Source organism: Vulpes vulpes, chromosome 10 (assembly GCF_048418805.1).
Source record: "Vulpes vulpes isolate BD-2025 chromosome 10, VulVul3, whole genome shotgun sequence".
Taxonomy (NCBI): Eukaryota; Metazoa; Chordata; class Mammalia; order Carnivora; family Canidae; genus Vulpes; species Vulpes vulpes.
Window position 1 is genome coordinate 46,700,704 of NC_132789.1, and position 25,629 is coordinate 46,726,332.

The window sequence follows — 25,629 nt, forward strand, 5'->3', positions numbered from 1 at the left end:
TTCTCGCCGCTACCACCGGCCTTCGGACGCAGCCCCGCCCCCGCCCCCCGCCCCGTTTCACCGGCGCCCGGGCCCCCCAGAGCGAAGGGAGGGGGACCCTGCAGTCTTTCCTCGGCGTCTCCTCCCCGGCCCTGCCGCGGGGTCGGGCCTCCGCCGAGGCTCCGGCCGGCCCGCCCCGCCCCTCCCCCACGCCCGCTCCCCTCGGCCCCCTCCCCTCAGCGGGTCCTCCTTTTTCTCTCCCTCTCCCTCCTCCTCCCCCACCCGATCCCTTCCCCCCCACAATGCAGTTCGCGGCGCGGCGGACATGGCGGTGGAGTCCTGAGCTCGTCGTGTCCCGGCCTCCAGCGGCGGCGGCAGTGACGGCGGCGGCGGCGGGAGGCGGCGGGGGGAGCGGGAGCCACTGGGATGAGGAGGCGCCGCGCGCGCCTGTAGCTCGCGGGCTTCGCAGGTACGGAGGTTGCGGGCGCGGCGCCGGGCGCCGGGCGCCGAGGGGGTGTGCTCGGGAAGGCCGGCGGCCCCGCTTCGCCGCCTCAGGTGCCGCGCCTCGCAGGTGCCGGGCCCGGCCGAGCGGCCCCCGCCGCCCCCGGGCCTGACACTTCTCTCTGCCGGGACGGGCTCCGGGCGCCCCGAGGGGAGGCAGGCTGAGGGCCGTGGGGCGGCGGCCTGGCGGCTGAGGCGGCCTTGGGGCGCCGCGGGGGCCGGACTTCGCGGGGCTGCGGCGCTCGGCTCCGGCCGGAACCCGCAGACCCGGGGGCGGCTCTAGAGTCAGCGGGTCGGTGCGAGCTCGTCCGCGGCGTGTGCGCCCTTCCTCGCCTGCTCCTTTCCTGCGCCACGGACGCAGATGTACCTGAAACGCGTAAATACACTCACGCGATACGCGGTGAGTCCTCTCCGGGTCGCCCGTGGCGGCGGGGGCGGCGGCGGTGCCCGCTCGCCCCTCGGCCCTCTCCCGCCTTCTCCCCCGCCCCCGGTCGGTGGTGCTGATGAAGGCGTTTGACGTGGGAAACTGTGAGGTTCATATTTGTAAACAGACGGCGGTAGCGGTGTGTGGTGCCCGCCTCCGCCGGCGCGCTGGTCCCGGCGTCCGATTGCAGAAGAGCCAGCGGTGTAGACCCGCGAGAAGCGCGTCGTCGAGATTTCTAGTCACACCTGAATGGGACGAATTACTGTTACTTTAAAAACGTTGATTGCACATTTTCTTTTCATAAGTTTATTAGATCTTTGATCCGACGAATTTTGAACCTTGCGTGGGACCTCGTTTCGGTACACCATGTTTCTTCATTTTGATATATTTCTGATACAAAAGTAGTTCCTTACACATGTGACATTCTACTTCATGTTGTGGTCTTTATCGTGTCTAGAAACGCAATTCAAATTGCGTACTGTTGGCGTGCATTTAGTAATTAGCTGGAGTGGATCAGATTACCTTTTGTTTCCAAAAGACCCCCCCCCTCCCCCGCCAAAGTCTTGTAGCAGCGAAATGTGTAACACTTGGCGAAACAGAACATATCCTAAAGTAATGAGAACTATTAGCTAATAATGCTGGATAATCCCAACTGGGTACGACAATTTAGAGTGCCCTACCAAATCGGTGAATTGTGGAATGGTTTAAAAAAAAAAAAGTTGACTTTTTTTGTTGTTAATATCAGCATGTTCTGTGAGTTAATTGTACGCTGAAATTTCCTTTAGGCCCAGCAACCTTGTAATTTCTGCACTTTGCATCTTAGTACTTATTACAATTTGCAGAATTATGAAATAATTGTTTCATTTAGAATGCTGTACTTTAATTCACTAGTGTCTAGTATGCTGAAATGCTTTCATAAACAAATTTTAAAGAGTGCTTCTTGAAAACCGTATACTTTGGGGAAGATAACCGCCGTATGCTTTAAAATTTTGTGCTTTAACAATGTGATGCTTAATATAAAGAAAAAGTTGATTTGAAAAATGAGCTCTTTTAGGTAAATCGCTATTTCCAATTTTTAATTTGACTAGTGTGGAAAATGAAAAAATAAAGTTTCCTTGAAATAATACAGAAGCGGAAGTGAAACGTATTGATATTTAATGTTTTAGGTATAGCAGATGTATAAATATAAAGGGAAAATTAAGGTGTTTTCATTGTTTTAGGTCGTTAGCAATGTAGATAAATTTACAAGATGTTATCACGCACATGTTTAGTTCAGTTTTGTAATTCCTAAATCACAGAGGTTTACATTTATTTTTAGTTCACTTAACTAGAACAGTACAGTGTCTGTTATAATTTTAGACCTTTTAATATAAAAATTTATAATTGCAATTATTAAGGAGAATTTTTATTAGTTCTCAGAGCAGATTCAGTTTAGTAAGTAGAAAACTTTTTTGACCTCAGAGTTAACCTTGACATGCATAATAAGCATCATTAATTATGTTGTGCGCGCTCTCTCTTTTTTTTAATGTTCTTTATAGAATGTCAAATCAGGATCTGTGGCGTGAAAAAGGTTTTTGAGTTTATTTTCTATGGAACATTTCTGTTTTCAGACAATAAATAGGACTTAACCTATAAATGCTGATGCTGGTAAATTTTGTTTATCCTAAAAAAAAAAAATCAGGCCATTTTGATACAAAATTCAATGAGATGTGTTATTTTCTAAAGTAAACTACAAGTGCTGAGATCCATAAAATGTTACAAAATTCAATGAAAATCATTACTGCAGACCTAAACATGGAAAGACCTAAAACAAGGAAAAAACAGTGTAGTTTAAAGCAGGATATGTGATATGTAGGTTTTTTTCTTCTTAATCTTAGAGGAATTAAGATTGTTTGAACTAAGTGAATTAGAATTGTTTACACTAAACTAAGTTTCAATTCTAGAATTCTAGATAATTACATAGTTTGGGGAACTGTTTAAAGGCCAGCATAATATCCCCAAGCATTTCTTACAAATCCAAAAAGAAAGGGTATATAAATGAAAAAAGAACAGTTTAGATTTTTTCCCTCAAGTGAGAGATTTAATTTGTATGATATGTTATGGTTTCCAGATTGTTTTCATATCAAATTAATTCATTAGGTGTCCATAATTATCCTGAGTTAAGGGGGAGAGAAAAGGGAACTGACATTTGAGTAACTGTTTTGTTCCAGGCATTGTGCTAGACATGTTTATGTATTTTTTTCATTTGTTAAGTCTAACAACCTTATGAAATCTTTTTTGTAGTTGAGTTCAGTGTTAGCTGAAGATCATAGAGTTAGAAAAATTAAGAGCAGCCCACTGCTCTTCCTATTATATATGACCTGTTGCTTTTCCGATGTATCAAGTAGTCTCAATTTTGTAGGATAAACTGCCTAAAGTTGCTCATTCAATAATCATTTAATCTTTCATTTTATCAAACATTTGCATTTGTACATTAGGCTAGACGCTGGTAGGCTTTAGAGACACAAAATTATTATTATCTTAAGATTTTTAAAAAAATTTTATTCATGAGAGATGCAGAGAGAGGGGCAGACACATAGGCAGAGGGAGAAGAAGGCTCCCTGTGGGGAGCTGGAAGCGGGACTCGATCCCAGGACCCCAGGATCATGCCCTGAGCTGAAGGCAGATGTTCTACCACTGAGCCACCCAAGTGAGAGAGCATAAACTGAGGGGGGAGGGGCAGAGGGAGAAGCAGACTCCCTACTGAGCAGGGACCCTCCTGCAGGGTTCCATCCCAGGACTGTAGGGTCATGACTTGAGCTGAAGGCAGATGCCCCAGACACAAAATTATTGAAGACAGTCTTTCCCTTCAGGGAACTAAAATATGGATAAATTACAGCACATTCGATCATGGAAGTTCAGAGGGAAGAAGTTGGCTCTTGAGGGATGAATAGGAGTTTGCTAGGTTAGAAAAGGGGATAGTCTGGAGGCCTGTACAGAGCTAAGGAATAGCACATGCAAACATAAGTTGTTACGGGACTCAAAATAGGAAGAGTGAGAACTTAGTGTGGCGAGCATTGAGGATTTATGGATAGAGTGATGAGACAAACGGTTGGAAATAGATTGTGGAGGTTGTGTATGTTCAGTTATGGCCTTTGGATTTTTATTTTGCCAAACAAGATCAAGTGAGATAGTGGTTGAGCTGTGATTAGAAATGTGCTTTCTGGGGATCCCTGGGTGGCTCAGCGGTTTAGCGTCTGCCTTTGGCCCAGGGCGCGATCCTGGAGTCCCGGGATCGAGTCCCACATCAGGCTCCTGGCATGGGCCTGCTTCTCCCTCCTCCCGTGTCTCTGCCTCTCTCTCTCTATGTCTATCATAAATAAATAAATCTTAAAAAAAAAAAAAGAAATGTGCTTTCTGATTCCTAATTTAGTATTTTTTTTCTCTTCAGTTTCCTTACCAACAGAGTTTACCCTTGTGGGGTAAACTCCTCCATCGGTGGATGGTCAAGCCCTCTTTTTCATGCTGTTCTTGTGTCTTCTTCTTAGTAGTTGCTGTATATCAGATTGGTTTTTTGAGGATCCTGAATGTTAATGTTAAATTTCTTAGAAGATTCTTTTTTTTTTTTTTTTATTTTTAGATTTTATTTATTCACAGAAGACAGAGAGACAGAGGCAAAGGCCTAGCAGAGGGCTCTCAGGGAGCCCGATTGAGACTTGATCCTGTGAAGCCAGGATCATGCCCTGAGCTCAACCACTGAATCACCCAGGAGTCCCAGAAGATTCTTTTTAGATAAAAATACCTCTGAGTGAGGGACACCTGGGTGGTTCAGGTCACGACCTGCCTTTGGCCCAGGTCATGATCCTAGGGTCCTGGGATCAAGTCCCTCATTGGGCTCCCTGCGAGGAGCCTGCTTCTCTCTCTGCCTATGTCACTGCCTCTCTCTGTGTATCTCTCATGAATAAATAAATAAAATCTAAAAAAAAACACCTCTGGGGGAAATCACTTGTTATATAGTTCCTTAGGAAGTTTTTTTCATTCCTTGATTAGGCTGGTTGACTGATTTCTAGTTTAGCACTAGAAAGCATTAGGATGGGGCACTTGGGAGTGTGGGCTTCCTGTAAGCTCTGTGTTCATCAGCAAAGATGAGTAATCTTTGCACAAAGCAGCCTGTATTTTTAAGAAGAAATTGGTATAAGTCACATAATAGTCTGGTAGTTTTATTTATGTATTTACAAATATTTTATTTTTAAGTAATCTCTACACCCAGCAAGGGGTTCAGACTTTTAAACCCTGGGATCAAGAGTTGCATACTCCACCGACTGAGCCAGCCAGGTGTCCCAAAAGTCTGGTAGTTATAAGTGGGTATTTGATTTACAATGGTAATAGATAACTTACTGCAAATTTATGATATGTAATTTCTTTCTAAAGATCTTAAGTATTCACTCTTCACAACCCTTTTTTTTTGTATTATCATTTACAGGGGTGGAAAAGAGATGCAGAAGGGTTAAGTATCTTGGACAAGATTTCACAGCTAGTTTGCTGCAGAGTTAGCATTTGAACTCAGGGTGTCTGAGTCTGGATTCAGAGCTCTTAACCACTACATTGTGTTGCACCTCAAGCTTGGGGTTGTCAAAATTTAGTATACAAAGGGTGTTAAGTTCACCATAGTTACGTAGGTTGTCAAAAAATACATTGTAAGAAAAAAAATACATTTTAAGAATGTAAAATGTGAATTATACGTAATAGTGAAATCTGCTTGCATTTTGTCAGTCTTTCCTATAGTTAAATAATTACCATTAAAATTGCTCAGTTAAAAAAAAAAATTGCTCAGTCAGTGGCACCTGGCTGGCTCAGCTGGAAGAGCATGCTATTCTTTTTTATTTATTTATTTATTTATTTATGATAGTCACAGAGAGAGAGAGAGAGAGAGAGAGGCAGAGACACAGGCAGAGGGAGAAGCAGGCTCCATGCACCGGGAGCCTGACGTGGGATTCGATTCCGGGTCTCCAGGATCGCGCCCTGGGCCAAAGGCAGGCGCCAAACCGCTGCGCCACCCAGGGATCCCGAGCATGCTATTCTTAATCTCAGGGTTGTGGATTCAAGCCTCCCCGAGTTTGATTTAGAGATTGCTTAAATAAATAAACTTGAAAAAATTAAAAATAAAATTGATTGGTCATTAAGTATATTTAAGCTCCAGTCTTGTGCTGAGTGTTAATTTAGGTTAGTGGTATTCAAACTCTGGGGACCTTTTTCAGGGGATCTCTGAGTCACAATTTTTCTTTTTTTTTTTCCACAATTTTTCATAGTAATATTAATGTAATATTTGCCTTTTCCCCTCTCCTGTTATCTAGAATATAGAGTGATACCTACACTGTATGTGAAAACATTGCTTTGATGGCTAATGGAATATGTAATAGTATTTCTTTTTAAAAATTTTTTCTTTGAGATACAGTTTACAGTATCATAAAGCTCATCCTTTTATAGTTTTAAGTATATATTCATAACGTTTTATAACCATCACTGCTGTCTAATTCCAGAACATTTTCATCTTTCCAAAAAGAAACCATGTGCTCACTAGCAGTCACTCCTTCACTCCTCATTTCCCTTTCCTTCAAGTCTTTGGCAACTACTAAGCTATATTCTGTCTATGAGTTTGCCTGTTCTGGACATGTTATATAAATGGAATCATATATGTGGCTTTTTGTGCCTGACTTCTTTCACTAAGCATAGTGTTTTCAGGGTTTCTCCATATTATATCATGGGTCACTACTCCATTTCTTTTTATAATATTGCATTCTATGGAATGTGTTCTATGGAGCTACCATGTTTTGTTTATTATTTAATGGTCATTTGGGTTGTTTCTACTTTTTGACTAATATGAATAATATAGCTATGAACATCTTTGTAAAAGTTTTTGTGTGAGAGATGCCTGGGTAGTTGAGTGTCGTTTGAGTGTCTGACTCTTGATTTTGGCTTAGGTCATGATCTCAGGTCAGCCCTGCATTGGGCTCTGTGTGGTGAGTGTGGAACCTGCTTGGGATTCTTTGCCCCTCTCTTCTTATGCTCTCTTTAAAAAAAAAAACATTTTTTTTTTCGTGTGGATGTATGTTTCCTTTTTCTTTGGATATACACCCAGGAGTGGAATTGCTGGGTGTTTTGATACGTTTATATTTAACTTTAAAGATTTTGTTTTTATTTATTTATTTATTTATTTATTTATTTATTTATTTATTTATTTTTATGATAGTCACAGAGAGAGAGAGAGAGAGAGGTAGAGACACAGGCAGAGGGAGAAGCAGGCTCCATGCACCGGGAGCCCGATGTGGGATTCGATCCCGGGTCTCCAGGATCGCGCCCTGGGCCAAAGGCAGGCGCCAAACCGCTGCGCCACCCAGGGATCCCTGTTTTTATTTATTAATTTGAGAGAGAGAGAGAGAGTGTGCATGCTTGGCTGTGAGCGAGTGGGGGAGGGGCAGAGGGCGAGGAGAGAATCTCAAGCAGACTCCATGCTGAGCTCTCAGCCTGAGATGGGGCTCCATCTCATGACCCTGAGATCATGACTTGAGCTGAAACCAAGAGTCAGCCGAGTCAGATGCTTAACCCACTGAGCCACCCAGGCGCCCCCATTTATGTTTAACTTTATAAAGACCTGCCAAACTATTTTCCCAAGAGGTTGCACCATTTTGTATTCTCACTAGCAATGAATTTTGAATTCTATTTTCTGCATATCCTCACCAACACTTGTTATTGTTCACCTTAATACAGCCATCCTAGTGGGTGAAGTTGTATCTCATGGTTTGATTTGTATTTTGATTTGCACCCTAATAAGTAAGGGTGTCTAGCATCTCTTCATGTGCTTATTGGCCATTTGTTCTTTGGAGAATGTTTACATCCTTTGTCCATTAAAAAAAATTATGAGTTCTTTATATATTCTAGATACTGGACTCTTACCAGATACATGATTTACAAAAATGTTCTCCCATTTTGTGGCTTTCTTTTCATTTTCTTTAAAAAAAATTATTTTTAAAAGATTTTATTCATCCTTTTGAGAGAGCATAAGGGCGAGGGGCAGGGGGAGAGAGAGAAGCAGGCTCCCCTCTGAGCAGGGAGCTCACTGCGGGCTCTACTGCAGGAGTCTGGGATCATGACCTGAGAGAGGCAGATGCTTAATTGACTGAGCCACCCAGATGCCCTCTTTTTTAAAATTTTTAAAATTGTGATAAAATACATGTAACACAAAATTTACCATTTTAACTATTTTTATGGATACATTTAGTGATACTATGTTCACATGGTTGTGCAGTCATCACTGCTTTTTTCTATCCCCCGAACTTTTTCATTTTTTGCAAACCAACACCATACCCTTTAAGCAGTAGCTCTCCATTCCTTCTTCCTCCCGCTCCTTAGCAACTACCATTCTACTTTGTCACAATGAATTTGACTATTCTATGTAATTAGAGTCATATAACATTTGTCCTTTTGTGTCTGACATTTCATTTAGCACAGTATCTTCAAGGTTCTACCGTGTTGTAGCTTGTGTTAGAATTTTCTTTTATCTCTTCATCTGTTGATCAACACTTTGGTTGCCTCAGTCTTTTGGCTGTTGTGAGTAATGCTGCTGTGCACATGGACATATAAATACCTGTTTGAGTCCCTGCTTTCAGCTCTTTGGTTGTATACCCAGAATTGGAATTGCTGGATCATACAATAAATTTACATTTAATTTTTGGAGGGTTTGGCATATTGCTTTTTTTTCATTTTCTTGAGTAAAGTATGTTATGTTTTTGAAGTGTGTTAAGTTTCAGTTTTGATAAAATTTGGTTTGTGTATTTTTTTAAATTTCTGTTTTTAATTTTTTTGAAGAGTTTATTTATTCATGAGAGACACAGAGACATAGGCAGAAGGAGAAGCAGGCTCCCTGTTAGAACCTGATGCGGGTCTTGATCCCAGGACCCCAGGATCACACCCTGAGCCAGAGGCAGGTGCTCAGCCATTGAGCCACCGAGGTGTTCTGATTTATGTATTTTTTTCATTGGTTGCTTGTGCTTTGGGAGTCTTATCTTAGAAATCATTGCCTAATTCAAGATTATAAAATTTTATACCTCTTTTAACAGTTTTATAGTTTATGTTTTTACATTGAAGTCTTTGTATGTGGTGTGAGATAGAGGTCCAACTTTATTCTTTTACATGTGGCTATCTGGTTGTTCCACTGATAAGACTGTTCTTTCTCTTGTTGAATGGTCTTGGCATCCTTGCTGAAAATCAGTTGATCATAAACATCTGTTTATTTGTGGATTCTCCATTGTTTCTGGATTCTACATTGATCTGTATGTGTAGCCAATGCCAGTACCACCCAGTCTTTTTTTTTTCTTTGTATATATTTTTATTGGAGTTCGATTTGCCAACATATAGTATAACACCCAGTGCTCATCCTGTCAAATGCCCCCCTCAGTGCCCGTCACCCAATCACCCCATCCCCCCCACCAACTCCCCTTCCACTACCCATTGTTCATTTCCCAGAGTTAGGAGTTTCTCATGTTCTATACCACCCAGTCTTGATTACTGTAAGTTTGTATAAATTTTTAAAGTCTGAAAGTATGAGTCTTCCAACTTTGATCTTTTTCAGGATTGTTTTGGCTCTGTAGCATCCCTTGCAATTTGATTTGAATTTTAGGATCAGCTTGTCAGTTTCTGCCAAAAAACCCCAAAACAAACAGCTGGAGTTTTGAAAGGAATTTTGTTGAATCTGGTGATTAAATTGGGGAGTATTGTCATCTTAATAGTCTTCCAGTTCATAAGTATGAAATGTTTGTGCATTTACTTTCATTTCCATTAAGTAGGCCTTTACCTTTTTTTTTTTAAGATTTTATTTATTTATTCATGAGACACACAGAGAGAGAGAGAGGCAGGGACACAGGCAGAGGGAGAAGCAGGCTCCATGCAGGGAGCCCCATGTGAGACTCAATCCCGGCTCCAGGATCATGCCTTGAGCCGAAGGCGCTGCCAAACTGCTGAGCCACTGGGGCTGCCCTACCTGCCTTTTTTTTTTTTTTTTGCCCTACCTGCTTATTTCAACAGTGTTTGGTAGTTTTTAATGTACAAGCTTTGTACTTTTGTTAAATTTATTCCTAAATATTTTATTATTTTTGATGTTGTTATAAATGGTATTGTTTTCTTAATTTCATTTTTGGGTTGTTTGTTGCCAGTGTATAGAAATACAATTGAATTTTGTATATTGATTTTGGAGAGCAACCTTGCTGGACTAATTTATTAGCTCTGATAGTTTTTTGTGGATTTCTTAGTTTTTTTTTTTAATGTAAGATAATATCTGCAAAGAGACATAGTTTTACTTCGTCCTTTCTGATCTGGATACTTTTTATTTCTTTTTCTACCTGGGTAGTACAGTGTTGAATAGAAGTAGAGATAGTGGACTCTTTTTTTTTTTTTTTTAAGATTTTATTTATTTATTCATGAGAGACACAGGCAGAGACAAGGGCAGAGGGAGAAGCAGGCTCCATGCAGGGAGCCCCATGTGGGATGTGATCCCGGGTCTTTAGGATCACTCCCTGGGCTGAAGGCAGGTGCGAAACTGCTGAGCCACCCAGGCTGCCCAGTAGTGGACCTTGTTTCTGCTCTTAGAGGAGAGAACATCTAGTCTTTTACTATTAAGTATGATGTTACCTATGGGGTTTTTTAGATGGCCTTTGTAAGGTTGAGGCAGTTTTTTTCTATTCCTAATTCAGTGAATGTTTTTATCATAAAAAGATGTTAAGTTTTATCAAACATATTTTTGCATCTATTGAGATGACTGGTTTTTGTCCCTTATTAATATGATATATTGTTTGATTTTCATGTGTTGAACCAATCCTGCATTCCCAGGACACATACCACTTGGTGATCTGGTGTGTAATCCTTTAGTTTGTTAGTGTTTTTTGGAAAGTTTTTGCATCTACATTCATAAGAGACATTGGTCTGTAATTTTCTTTTTTCTTTTTTTTTTTAATTTATGATAGTCACAGAGAGAGAGAGAGAGAGAGGCAGAGACACAGGCAGAGGGAGAAGCAAGCTCCATGCACCGGGAGCCTGACGTGGGATTCGATCCCGGGTCTCCAGGATCGCGCCCTGGGCCAAAGGCAGGCGCCAAACCGCTGCGCCACCCAGGGATCCCCTGGTCTGTAATTTTCTTATAATGTCTTTGGTTTTGATAGTAGGATTATACTGGCTTTATAGAAGGAGTTAATAGTGTATTCTTGTATTTGAACAATTTCTCAGTTTTAATATCTAATGACATATGAATATCAATAGCTATAACCCACACAAAAAAAAGTCCTTTGCATCTTCTGTAATTTTTAAGAATATAAACACAGCCTGAGATAAAAAAGTTTGAGAATACCGGTTTAGGTGAACAGACTACCCTAGTGCCTAAGCATTGAACCAATTGGAACTCTTGTGTCTTACAGTCCTAAACCAGTCCTGTTTGTGACCCTAAGTCACAAACTTAGGGTACCTCATTAGTTTATAAAATGGAAATATTGGGGCACCTGGATGGCTCAGTGGTTGAGCATCTGCCTTTGGCTCAGGTCATGATCCTGGGGTTCTGTGATTGAGTCCTGCATCAGGCTCCCATAGGTAGCCTGCTTCTCCTTTTGCCTGTGTCTCTGTCTCTTTCTCTGTGTCTCTCATGAATAAATAAATAATATCTTTAAAAAAATAAATAAAATGGAAATACTACAGGACTGTATTAACTTCATAAACGTATAAAGATAAATGAATGAGCATACTAAACATGTATTAGCTAATGCTGTATCTTCAAAAACAATTATTTTTAAAGCTGATAAATTTGTAAGCGCTCTGGACATTTTTGTAGAAACTTGTGTTATTATGTGACAGTTTCTTGAATTCTGTCACATAGATTAAAAAATGTTAGTCTTTGGAACTTGTATTGAAGTTTTCTTTGATAGTATCAGTTTTAAGCCAGTGATGTCCATTTTCTAAGAATTACATTTCCCTTAGGCATTTTATAATTACTAGAAACCACTCATAATTATGATCCTTCTTCCTCATTCTTTTGTTCCTCTTTATTTCTGTTGGGAATATATATTCTATTTCTCAGATGTGTCACAACAGAAGAAAAATTGAGAACCATTACTCTATTCTAATCCTGTAAGGAATATAATTTATTTTCCTCACATCTCAAAGCCAGGAAAACCAGACCCATGTTTTTCTAAATATTATTTATTCTGTCTTTGTCTATAGTTCATCTTCTGTTAATAATGGCCTGCTGCCTATATTTCTTATCTGACTTGGCATTGCAGATAGGAACCTCTAGGTCATTCCCTTATATTTGCTGATATTGGATGTAATTCTTGACATTGTATTGGCAGTTGGACATTAAAGGTCATCTGACACCTTAATTTTGTTTTTCCTTAATTTCTATATTCCAGACATTCTACATTCCTTGGCAAACCTACTCATATGGTTCTGCTTCTGACCAAAATCTCCTACATATCTACATGTGTATCTTTCTAATTTATTTAGTTTTCTGATCTGTCCTTAATCTCTGTATGTAACATCTTTTTGGCTTTATGCCTTTGTCCCACTTATGCCATTATTGTTTTCTTCCCCCTTACTCTTTTGAAATATTCATTCTGTCTACCCAGTATGAATTAAAGTATTTGCTAATTGTACAAATTAGTAGACTGGTATTTTATATATTTAGTTAGGTCCTTAACACAGCTTGGCAGAATTTTAGTTAGATTTCTTTCTGTTCCTCGCATATGCCATTGTTTTGCTCCTGGATTAAGCCCTCTGCTGCCCTCTGCTTTTCTCACTCAGTGCTGTCTACTCTTTCATAGAAAAGTATTAAAATTGTGTCTTCACAGCTCTGTGAGATGATAGGTGGCCCTGGCAAAAGAGTCTTCTTTAGTCAAATAAATCTGGGAAATGTAAATTCTCTCTTGGAGATTTGAGGTGCTTGTTGAAGAATCTGAAAGGTGGTTCTGGAAAGAAACACAACCTTCTCCCCCTTCCCAACTCCACTAAAAATTGCTTGTGATAAGACCCTAAATAAGGCTTTTTACTGCTATTGATACTCTCATTTTCCTCTCAGCTCCCACCCCCCCCCCCACCCCCCGCCTTTTAAAAAGATTTTATTTGTTTTTTATTTGTTTGAGAGTGAGCTAGTAAGAGAGAGCATGAGCTGGGGGAGGAGCAGAGGGAGAGGGAGACGCCAACTCCCGGCTGAGCAGGGACCCAATATGGGGCTTGATCCCAGGAGTCTAGGATCATGACCTGAGCCAAAAAGGCTGATGCTTAACCGACTGAGCTAGCCAGGCACCCCTCTCCACTTTTTTCCTATTCTGGAGTTCACCTAAAACATAAATTGTGCCACTCTTCTGCTTATTAATCTGTTATGCCTTGTGTATAATTTATAATCTCAGTTCATCTTCTTTTTTTTTTTTTTTTTTTAAGATTTTATTTATTCATGAGAGACACACAGAGAGAGAGAGAGGCAGAGACACAGGCAGAGGGAGAAGCAGGCTCCACGCAGGGAGCCTGACATGGGACTCGATCCCGGGTCTCCAGGATCAGGCCCTGGGCTGAAGGCGGTGCTAAACCACTGAGCCACCTGGGCTGCCCTCTCAGTTCATCTTCTATATTCACTATTATGCATGCTATTTTATGGTCCTAAAAAGCTTGCCAAAATTTTCTAAATACGTTTTGTTTACTATATACAGAATCTTATTATTAGGGCTATCTCTTCTCTCTCTCTTTTTTTTTTTTTAATTTTTATTTATTTATGATAGTCACACAGAGAGAGAGAGAGAGAGGCAGAGACACAGGCAGAGGGAGAAGCAGGCTCCATGCACCGGGAGCCCGACGTGGGATTCGATCCCGGGTCTCCAGGATCGCGCCCTGGGCCAAAGGCAGGCGCCAAACCGCTGCGCCACCCAGGGATCCCTCTTCTCTCTCTCTTAAGTGAGAAGTTCTTTCTCAGTCCAACTGTTATTTCCATGATAAAGGCTTTTCTAAGGCTCTTTCCACAGGGTTCCCATAATGTGTGTCATGTAATATATTGTCACTATTTGTTTATATGATTATCTCTGCTATTATACACGAGTCCGTTATTGTTATATTTTCAGCTTTTTTTTTTTTTTAAGATTTTACTTATTTATTAATGGAAGGCACAGAGAGGCACAGACATAGGCAGAGGGAGAAGCAGGCTCCCTGTGGGGAGCCTGATGTCGGCCTTGATCCCAGAATCCCCGGAATCAAGGCCCTAAGCCAAAGGCAGACACTCAACCACTGAGCCACCCAGGTACCCCATATCTTCAGCTTTTAATCCAGCACCTTATATGTGAATGTTGACAAATAATCTTTGTTAATACAAATTCCAGATTTATATTTATTTACCTTAACAAGTGCAGGCCTAGTACATAACTTACAGGGGGAAGTGCAAAATGAAAATGCAAAGACCTTGCTCAAAAAAGTAGGAAAAAGTGCCATTACGGTTTTTTGTTTTTTGTTTTAATTTATTTGAGAGAGAGACAGACACAGACATGAGCAGGGGGGAGGAGGCAGACAGAGAGGAAGAAGCAGACACCCTCAGTCCCAGGATCCTGAGATCATGACCTGAGCCAAAGGCAAAATGAGCCATTCAGGCACCCCATTCTTCTTTTTTTAAGTTTTATTTATTTAAGTAATCTACATTCAACATGGTGGGGCTTGAACTCACGACTCTGAGATTAAGAGTCCCATACACTTCCAAGTGAGCCAACCAGGCACCTCAACAGGTTCTACCTTTGACTTTGGCAGGACTGAAAGGAAAAGGAACTGTGCCTTGTTTTTTCTTTCTGTGTCATCACTTTTAGCGTAAGTGGTTGGTTAATATAGGGAAGTAACATAAATAAGAAAAGATACAATAGGTTTTTTTTTTTTTTGTCACATTTCTTAGAAGACTGTTGCCTTTCTTATGTGGTTGAAGCAAAGTATAGTTCAAGTAGAAAATATAGCTTCTTGGGGCGCCTGGGTGGCTCCTTGGTTGAGTGTCTGTCTGCCTTTGGCTTATGGAGTGATCCTGGGGTCCTGGGATAGAGTCCTGCATCCGGCTCCCCGCAGGAAGCCTTGCTTCTCCCTCTACCTATGTCTCTGCCTCTGTCTGTGTATCTCTCACAAATAAATAAATTAAACCTTAAAAAAAAAATTAAAGAGGCTGCTTCGGCATACTTAGCTGTAGACAACATGTTTACTTTATTCTCACTTTGATTCTTGCTTGCACTTCTACATATGGTGGGCTCTGTTGGAATTCTACGCTGATGGGGCTTCACCAAAGATACATAAAAATGAGGTGGAAAGGAAGACCTGTATTTTGCATTTATCTCTTCTTCTATGCATATCCTATTGTCCTATCAGACTAAAAAACAGGGGTACCTGGGGGCTCCCTCTGCTGCCCCCTACTTGTGCACGTTTTCTCTCTCTCTCAAATAAATAAATAGAATCTTAAAATGACAAAACAAATTCAAAGATTACAAATTAAGAATTTCAAGATGGTGATGGCAGTTTTAAGCCAAACACAGGGTCTGTTTTTTCTGATCAGGGAGCCCTGTGTGACTGCACAGATCACATGTTCGTGAAGTTAGCTCTGAACAAAAGGATCAGAGGGAAATAGTAACATGCACTGAGACAGGCTGCCATATTTCATGTCATACCATTGTGATGAGAATTGTTAATACTTTTTTATTTTGAGGCATTCTGAGGGAAGTTAGGTGCAGCTGAGTGATCTGTGTCGGTAAATGAATTGTGAGCAAAGGTAACCAGAGCTATTCCTTCTCTCCCTGTTTTACTAAAACTGAGAGTAGCATAAGATTAAAGCAGCTTGGAATGTTGAGCAGTTGAGTTGCATAAAGGATAGCTGCCTTTGAAGCCACCTGAATTCATGGAGGATTTTACATGAATTGATAAATCAACTTATGTTGTGGTCAGCATTGAATTACAGAGGTTGTTGTTGCCGTATCACCTGGCTCTTCCAATTTGTCAAATTTCAGAAAAAGCCTTGTAAGATCAGCGTAATTACATATCACAGTTTTTGGATCTATGGGATATACTAGGTATTCCCAACAAACAGTCACACTCAAAAAAATGTTGGGTATATCATAAATACTCGGGAGCTGCTTGATAATAGAAGAATCAAGAGCTCCTTGGTGAATCTTGCATTGCAGAACTCTTTGTCTATAGAGCTAGTTCTTTTTTTTTTTTTTAAAGATTTTATTTATTTATTCATGAAAATACACAGGAGGGAGAGAGAGGCAGAGACACAGGCAGAGGGAGAAGCAGGCTCCATGCAGGGAGCCGGACGTGGGACTCATCCCGGGTCTCCAGGATCACGCCCTGGGCTGTAGGTGGCGCTAAACCACTGAGCCACTGGGGCTGCCCTATAGAGCTAGTTCTTGATTTATAAGGAAGAAAAGGAAAACTGTGGCTTGAGTAATTTGGGGACCCACATAATCTCCACATCTCATTGGGAAAGAACTCTGAAACAGTTGGCAATCTTGGGCCAACAAATTCCTTGTGAAAAGAAGCATAACTTAAATTTCTTTTAACGATTCCTGGTAAAGATTCTAATATATAATAAAATGACCCCAAAGGCTTACCAGATGAACAAGTAAGGAAAAGGATTGACTAATCCAGAAAACCTACATAAGTGGTGACTTTGGGTGAATAGGTAATTAGTTTGGAATCCCATTTATTTGGAAAACTGACTTGTCTTTTTTTTTTTTTTTTTTTAAGATTTTATTTATTTATCCATAAGAGAGACAGAGCGAGCGAGAGAGAGCGAGCGAGAGAGAGAGAGAGAGGCAGAGACACAGGCATAGGGAGAAGCAGGCTCCACACAGGGAGCCTGATGCGGGACTTGATCTAGGGACTCCAGGATCAATCACACCCTGAGCCAAGGGCAGACACCCAACCACTAAGCCACCTGGGCTGTCCTCCACTTGCCTTTGATCATAAAAATTCTGTCACATACAAATTTTACCCATATAAAATTTCTTTTTTAAAAAAACTTTAGCTATTTTGGGTTGATTAACATTTATGATTTGAGGTCCATGATACCTTATATATGTTCAGTGTACATTATTTTAAATAAACACTTTTGAATTTTAAGTTTTTTTTATCGTAAGATATACGTAACAAAACTTAGCATTTAAGTGTACTCAGTGACATCAATACATTCAGTGTTGTATCATCATTACTATTTTAAGAACTTTTTTTTATTATCCCAAACAGAAGTTTGGGTATGCATTAAATAGTGTCTCCTATTCCTGTCTTCCCCCAGCTGGTAATAACTTCTGTTGTATTTTCTGTCTCTGTATTTATTTATTCTAAGTATCTTATAATTGAAGTCATACAGTATTTGTCCTTTTGCAACTGACATTTCCTTTAACACATTGTTGTCAAGGTTCATCCATGCTGTAGCCTGTGTCAGAATTTCTTTGGCTGAGTAAAATTCCATTGTATGCTATACCACATTTTGTGTATCCATTCATCTGTTAGTTATTTGGGTTGCTTCCACCTTCTGGCAATTGTGAATGATGTTGCAGTGAACAAGGCATACAAGTTATTTGGGATATATACCTAGGAGTAGAATTGCTGGATCATACGGTAATTCTATGTTTAAGTTTTTGAAGAACTACCAAACTTTTCTGCATTGGCTACATCATTTTATTCTCATCAGCAGTTGCATGAGAGTTGGATTTCAAACTCTCCATATCCTCATTAACATTTGTTATTTTCTGCTTTTTTGATAATACTAGTATGTATGAGGTGGTGGTTTTTTTAGTATTTTTGATTTACATTTCCCTAATGACTAATGATGTTGAGCATGTTGTCATGTATGTATTGACCATTTGGAGTAATTATTCAAGTCTTTTGCCCATTTGTTAAGTGGGTGGTTTGTCTTTTTGTTGATAAATTGTAGGAGGTTTTTTTTTTTAATATTTTATTTATTTATTCGTGAGAGAGAGAGGCAGAGACACAGGCAGAGGGAGAAGCAGGCTCCATGCAGGGAGCGCGATGTGGGACTTGATCCCGGGTCTCTAGGATCATACCCTGGGCTAAAGTTGGCACTAAATCCCTGAGCCACTCAGGGATCCCCAAGGAGTTCTTTATATATTCTGGATACTAAACCCTTACCAAATATATGATTTGCAGATTTTTTTTCTCCCATTTTGTTGGTTATCTTTTCACTTTTTTGGTAGTGTCCTTGCTGAACAGATGTTTTAATTTTTTTTCTTGAGGTGTAATTAACATGTAACATAATATTAGTTTCAGGTATGTGACCTAATGATTCGATATTTATATGCATTGTGAAATGATCGCTATAGTAAGTCTGGTTAATGGTTAACATCCCTCACCACACAGTTATAAGTTTTTTTTTTTTTTTTTAAAGATTTATTTATTTATTTATTCAGAGAGAGAGAGAGAGAGAGAGAGAGAGTCAGAGACACAGGCAGAGGGAAAAGCAGGCTCCTTGCAGGAAGCCTGACGTGGGACTCGATCCTGGGTCTCCAAGATCACACCCCGGGCTGCAGGCGGTGCTAAACCGCTGTGCCACCAGGGCTGCCCTAAATTATTTTTTCTTATGATGAGAACTTTCAAGATTTACTCTCTTAGCAACTTTTAAATATACGATATGGTATTATTAACTATAGGCACCATGCTGTACATTATATTCCCAGAGCTTATTTTTTTTTAATAACTCTTAAGTTTGTACCTTTTTACCACTTTGACCTATTTTGCCCACTTCCTTCCCCCCAGGCCCAGCCTCTGGCAACTACTAATGTTCTGTATATCTATGAGTTCATTTTAGTTTGTTTTAGATTTTACATGTAAGTGGGATCATACAGTATTTGTCTTTCTCTGTCTCCCGTAGTGTAATGCCCTCAGGGTCCATCCAAATTATTATAAGTAGCAAGATTTTCTACTTTTTTATGGTTGGATAATGTTGTATTTTATATACATACCACATTTTCTTTACCTATTCATCCATGCGTGGACACAGGTTGTTTCCATGTCTTGGCTATTGAAAATAACACTACAAATTAACATGGGGGTTCAAATACCTTTTTGAGTTAGTGTTTTTCCTTTGAATAAATGCCAAGAATTGGAATTGCTGGATCATTTGGTAGTTCTTTTTAATTTTTGAGCACCTCCACACTTTTTCATTGCGGCTGTACCAGTTTAACATTACCATCAAAGTGCACAGGATTTTCTTTTCTCCACATCCTTTCCAGTACTTGCTATTTCTTGTCTTTTTGATAATAGCCATTCTAACAGGTGTGAGGTGATATCTCACTGTAGTTTGGATTTGCATTTTCCTGATGATTAGTGATGTTGATCACCTTTTCATGTCCTATTGGCCATCTGTATGTCTTCCTGGGAAGAATGGCTGTTCACATCCTTTGCCCGTTTTAAAATTTGATTGTGTTTAAAAACCTATTAAGCTACATGATTTCCTCATATATTTTGGGTATTAACCCCTTATCAGTTATATGATTTACATCTATTTTCTCCTATTTTGTAGATTAACTTTTTATTTTGCTGATGGTTTCCGTTGCCGTGCAGAAACTCCTTAATTTTTTAGGGGACTCCTGGGTGGCTTAGCAGTTGAGCGTCTGCCTTTGGCCCAGGGTGTGATCCCGGAATCCAGGATCGATTCCCACATCAGGCTCCTCGCTGGGAGCCTGCTTCTCCCTCTGCCTATGTCTCTACCTCTCTCTGTCGCTGTGTCTCTCATGAATAAATAAATAAAAATCTTAAAAAAAACCTTTAATATTAAAAAAAATTTTATCTGTTTATTTTAGAGAGAGTGTGAGTGCACCTTGCATTGTAGGGGGAGGAGCAGAAGGAGAGGGGGAATCTCAGGCATTCTCCCTGTTGAGTGCAGAGCCCAACTCAGGGCTAGATCTCACAACCCTGAGATCATGACCTGAACCACACTTAACTGACTGAGCCACCAAGGTGCCTCAGAAGCCTTTTAATTTGATAGTTTTCCTTGTTAATTTTTGCTTTTGTTGCCTTTGGTCTTGGTGTCAAATCTGAAAAATCATTGCCAAGACAGATCTCAAGGAAGAAACTTTAAATTTTGATGATTCAGTATTTATTTTTTTGCTGTCTGCTTTTTTTAAAAAAAATATTTATTTTTAAGCAATCTCTGTAGTGCTTGAACTTATGACCCCATGAGATCAAGAGTCATATGTTCCAACTACTCAGCCCGCTGCTCTGTTGTCTGCTTTTTTTTTTTTCCTTAAAGATTTTATTTATTTATTCATGAGAGACAGAGAGAGAGAGAGAGAGAGACAGAGACACGGGCAGAAGGAGAAGCAGGATCCATGCAGGGAATCCAGTGTGGAACTTGATCCCAGGTCTCCAGGATCACGCCTGGGCCGAAGGCGGCACTAAATTGCTGAGCCACCGGGGCTGCCCTGTTGTCTGCTTTTGATATTATATTTAAGAACCTGTTGCCAGATCCAAGATTGTGAAGACTCACCAGTTTTTATATTATGTGTGTATCTCTGTGTGTGTATGTTTGTAATTTATTTTTTTTTTAAAGATTTTATTTATTCATAGAGATGCAGAGACACAGGCAGAGGGAGAAGTAGGCTCCATGCAGAGAGCCTGACGTGGGACTCGATCTAGGGTCTCCAGGATCATGCCCTGGGCCGCAGGTGGCCCTAAACTGCTGTGCCACTTGGGCTGCCCGTATGTTTGTAATTTAAAATATAAGATAGAGGCTCCTGGCTGGCTCAGTTGATGGAGCATGTGACTCTTAATCTCGTGGTTTTGAGTAGAGATTACTTAAAAATAAAATTTTTAAAAAATATAAGGTATAATTTTAGTGTAATTTAAAAATTTACATCTTTGAAACTTTAAAAAAATTTTTTTATTATTATTATTTATTTATGATAGTCACAGAGAAAGAGAGAGGCAGAGACACAGGCAGAGGGAGAAGCAGGCTCCATGCACCGGGAGCCCGATGTGGGATTCGATCCCGGGTCTCCAGGATCGCGCCCTGGGCCAAAGGCAGGCGCCGAACTGCTGTGCCACCCAGGGATCCCTCTGAAACTTTTAAAAATACATTTTACTTATTTTAGAATGAGAGTGTACGTGACAGCATAAGCAGGGGGAGGGGCAGAGGGGGAGGGAGATGGTGTGGGAGAGGGAGGGTTGTGCTGAGTGCTTAGCCCCATGTGGTTGAATCCCATGACCCCACCTGAAACCAAGAGTTGGGCACTTAACCAACTGAGCTACCCAGGTGCCCCTTTTGTTTTTATGCTTCCATTGTTTATGCTTCCATATTTCTTTTCTTTATAAACATTTCTTTGAGAGAGAGAGTGCACATGCAGGCCAGGTGGAGGGGCTGAGGGAGAGGGAGAGGGAATCTTAAGCAGACTCCATGCTGAGCTTCTGTGCCAAAACCAAAAATTGGATGCTCAACTGACTGTGCCATCCAGGTACCATTGTTTATTTCTGAAAATTTGACTTTGGTTGTTTCTTTTTTTAAGGATTATTTCTAAGTAATCTCTAGACCCATCACTGGGGCTTGAACCACAACCCAGAGATCAAGATTTGCAGGCTCTACTGACTGAGTCAGTCAGGTGCCCCATTGTCTTCTGGATATCCCTGTGTGTATTATTTTTTTCATTTAACAGTAAGTAGGTCCTCACTATTCTCATAGCAGAATAGAGACTTCCTCATTCTGTTTTATGGCTGCATGGTAATATATTTTATGATTTAATGTTATTTTTTCTTACCAATGTGGTATTGATAGCCATTTGAGTTTTTTCTGGTCTTTTGCTTTACAATTAGTGCTTTAATAAATTATGCAATATATTAATTATGAGTCTTACCTGATGTGATCCATTTTGAATAAATTTTTATAACTAGTGTAAGGTCAGGGTCCAACTTCATTTCTTTGAACGTAGATACTTGGTTTTTCCCTACACCATTTGTTGAAGAAACTATCCTTTCCCCATTGTGTATAAATCTTAGCATCATTGTCAACATCAGTTGACCAAATATGTGAGGGTTTATTTCTGGACTCTATTTTGTTTTATCAATCTGTGTCTTTTCTATGACAATACCATACTGTTTGATTACTGTAGCTTTGTAATAAGCTTTGAAATCAGGAAGTGTAAGTCCTCCAATTTTTTTTCCCTTGTTTTCTAGATTGTTTTGGCTCTTTAGAGTTTTTTTAAATTCCATATGAATTTTAGGGTGAGTTTTTCTATTTCTGCAATAAATAGCTTTGGGATTTTGATAGTGATTGCATTGAATTTTTAGATCAACTTTGGGTAGTATTGGCATTTTAAGAATATTAACAATGTAAGTTAGTTGGTGATAACTTTAGTGAAGGAAACGAGTGGGTGAGTATACAGTGGGCTGCACATCATGCAGTTTGTCCTGTCTCCAGCTTTTGGCAGCTCTGGGAAAAAGGCTTAAACCATTCTTGGGATTTTTGAGTTTAATAACAGCAAGCAAGGGGTGGAGTGCTTAATCCATTTAAATGAATGATGAACATTAGAAGAGGTGTGTCTTCCAGCTTTCCATTCCCTTGGGGGTGTAAGTAGTAGGAGCTTAAATACTTAATGGTTTCAAGCCTCAATTACCTGAAGGCAGTGATTAGAATCTGAAAGCAGAACCCAAGGAAGAGGTAGGCAGGAAAAAGAGACTGGAAGGAATCTATGAACTTGGCATATTGTACTATTTATTTAAGTCTAATCTCTTTCAGTATTGTTTTGTAGTTTTATGTAGAATTTTTTTTTTGCTTCTTTAGTTAAATATATACTTAAGTATTTTATTCTTTTTGATGATAAAGTAAATGGTATTGTTTTCTTCATTTCATAGACCTGATCTTTGTGTTGATTCTGTAGTCTGCAATTTGCTAAATTAGTTTTTTAGTTCTGGTTTTGGTGCTTTTTTTTGGGGGGGGGGTGCATTTTTAAGGGTTTTCTTACATATAAGATCATGTCATTTGCAAGAAGATAATTCTATTCCTTTCCCATTTTGCTGCCTTTTCTTCCTTTTTTTTGCCTAATTGCTCTAGCTGTAACTTCCAGTAGTATTATGTCAAATAGAAGTGGAAAAAGGAAACATCCTTATTTCAGATTGTAGGGAAACAACTTTCAGTCTCTAACTATTGAGTATGATGTTAGTTGTGTTTTTATTTTGTTTGGTAAAATGGATTTTATCATGTTGAGGAAGTTACTTGATATTAAAGTTTATTGAATGTTTTTTTTCATGAAAGGCTGCTGGATTTTTTCAAATGCTTTTTATTGCATCAGTCAAGATCCTTATGTTTTCCTTTTCCTTCAGTTTGTTAATATTATGTGTTACATTGATTTTTGTATATTGAACCACCCTTGCATCCTCATCCTAGAGATAAATCTCACTTGGTCATGGTATATGACTCTTTTCTTTTTTTTTTTTTCTTTCTTTTTTTTTTTTTTTTTTTGTATATGACTCTTTTCATATGCTGCTTATGTTACAGGATTTCTTTTCCTTTAGGGCCCGCGGTTCTTGGTCATGCTGCTTCGAAGAATGAAGATGTAGACCAAATGAAGAGTGGTGGGCAGCGAAACAAAGTTTATTGATAATACAAAGCTCCTGAAGAAGGGGGGAGGGACCCAAGAGGGTTGCCACCTGAGTTTCTAAGTCTAGCGGTTTTTATGTGCTCCCTGGCAGGCTGTTTTAATCTGATTAACCCTCTATGAGTCTGTCACCATGTCATGTTTTTGTTGTCTACCTATCACTTGGAAAAGGGTGGAGGCTACTTCCAGGGTGGTGTTTAAGGGTGGTTTCCTCTTAGGTTGGGGGCCCCTTGTCCCTGTCTGTCTTATAACTATCCTTCATTATTTGGTTTGCTAGTTTTTGTTGATGATTGTTTGAATATGTGTTCATGTTAGGGTAATGCTGGCCTCAGAGAATGAGTTGGAAAGTCCTTCCCCCTTGCCCCCCCTTTCAATCTTTAGGGAAGAGTTTAAGAAGGATTGGTGTTAATTCTTCAAATATTGAATGGACTTCACCAATATAGTCTTTTGGTTCTGGGCTTTTTGTTGTTGGGAAGTTTTTGATTACTGATTTCATCTTATTTGTTATATGTATATTTGGATTTTTTTATTTGTTCTTGATTCTGTTTTGATAGTTTGTATGTATAATTTGCCCATTCCATATAGGTTATTCAATTTGTTGGTAAGCAGTTGTTCATTGTATTCTTTTATAATCCTTGTTTAAAAAACTTAAAATAAACCTTTTTATTTATTGAGAAAGAGCCTAAGTTAGGGGGGAGGGGCAAAGAGAGGGGGAGGAGCAGACTCCATGCTGTGCAGGGAGCCTGATAAGGAGCTCAGTCCCAGGATCCTGGGATCATGACCCAAGCCAAAGGTAGACACTTAACCGACTGAGCCACCCAGGCACCCTATAATCCTTATTTTTAAAAATTATGTGAAGCATCCCTTTATCTGCATTTTAAGAAAATGTGGCAAAATGTACATTGTTTTCATTTGGGTCAAGGTATTTTCTAATTTCCCTTGTGATTTCTTTGACCAATTGATTGTTTTGAGTATGTTGTTTAATTTTTACTTGTTTGTGAAATTTCCAGTTTTGTGTTGATTTCTAATTTCATTCTGTTGTGATAAGGAAAGATACTTTGTATGGTTTCAGTCTTTTTTAAGTTTATTAAGATTTGTTTTGTGGTCTTCCATGATGGTCTGTTCTATTTGCAGTAGAGAAGAATATGTGTTTTGTTGATGCTGGGTAGAGGCTTCTGAATACGTTAGGTCTGTTTGGTTTTAGGGTTGTTGAAGTCCTCTATTTTCTTACTGATTTTCTGTCTGGTTGCTCTATCCATTACTGAAAGTTGGGTATTGAAGCCCCTGTTATTGTAGAACTCTGTTTCTCTTTTAAGGCCTGTTAATTTTTGTTTCTTATGTGTTTTTTGTTTTTGTTTTTGTTTTTGTTTTTCTTTGTTTTTTTTGTTTCTTATGTTTTGAGACTCAATTATGAGGTGTGTGTTTATAACTGTTAATTGTCTTTTTTGGATTGAACTTCTTATCAATATATAACGTCATCTTTGTTTCTTTTTGTCTTAAAATGTATTTTGTTTAACAATTATATGATCACCCAGCTCTCTTTGTAGTACTATTTGCATGGAATACCTTTTTCTGTCCTTGTACCTGTTTTTTTTTTTTTTTTTTTTTTTTTTTGGTCAGGGAAAGGGGAGGCCTGAGGGAGAGAGAATCTTAAGCTGAGCGGGGAGGCTATGCAGAGCTTGATCTCAAACCCTGAGGTCATGACCTGGGCCAGAATCAAAAGCTGGAGGCACAACTGACTGAGTTGCCCAGACGCCCCTGATTTCCATGGTTTCTGATGGGAAATCATTTGTTAATCTTACTGTGAATACTTTGTACATGAGAAGTTACTTTCTGACTGCTTTCAAAATTCTCTCTTTGGTTTTCAAAACTGAATAATAGTGGGTCTTGGTGTGGATTTCTTTGAGTTTATAATGCTTGGAGTTCATTGGACTTTTTGGTAGTATATAATTGTGTCTTTCATCTGATTTGGGAAATTTTTGGCTATTCAAATACTTTTGAATACATTTCCTTTTTTCTCTTCTTTCCTATTATACATATGTTAGTGTGCTTGATAGAGAATAAAACAAATAAGAAACTCAGGAAAATACTAGGAGC

General features: G+C 39.6%; 1 protein-coding gene across 15 annotated transcripts in view; it reads left to right on the forward strand.

Annotated features, from left to right (window-relative positions):
* Positions 1-310: 310 nt before the first annotated feature.
* Positions 311-25,629, forward strand: part of TUT4 (terminal uridylyl transferase 4) — a 113,862-nt gene continuing 88,543 nt past the window's right edge. For all 15 annotated transcript variants that reach the window (XM_072723948.1, XM_072723944.1, XM_072723953.1 and 12 more), the window contains exon 1: positions 311-448. The gene's annotated coding sequence lies outside the window, so the exon portion shown is untranslated. The remainder of the gene's footprint in view (positions 449-25,629) is intronic.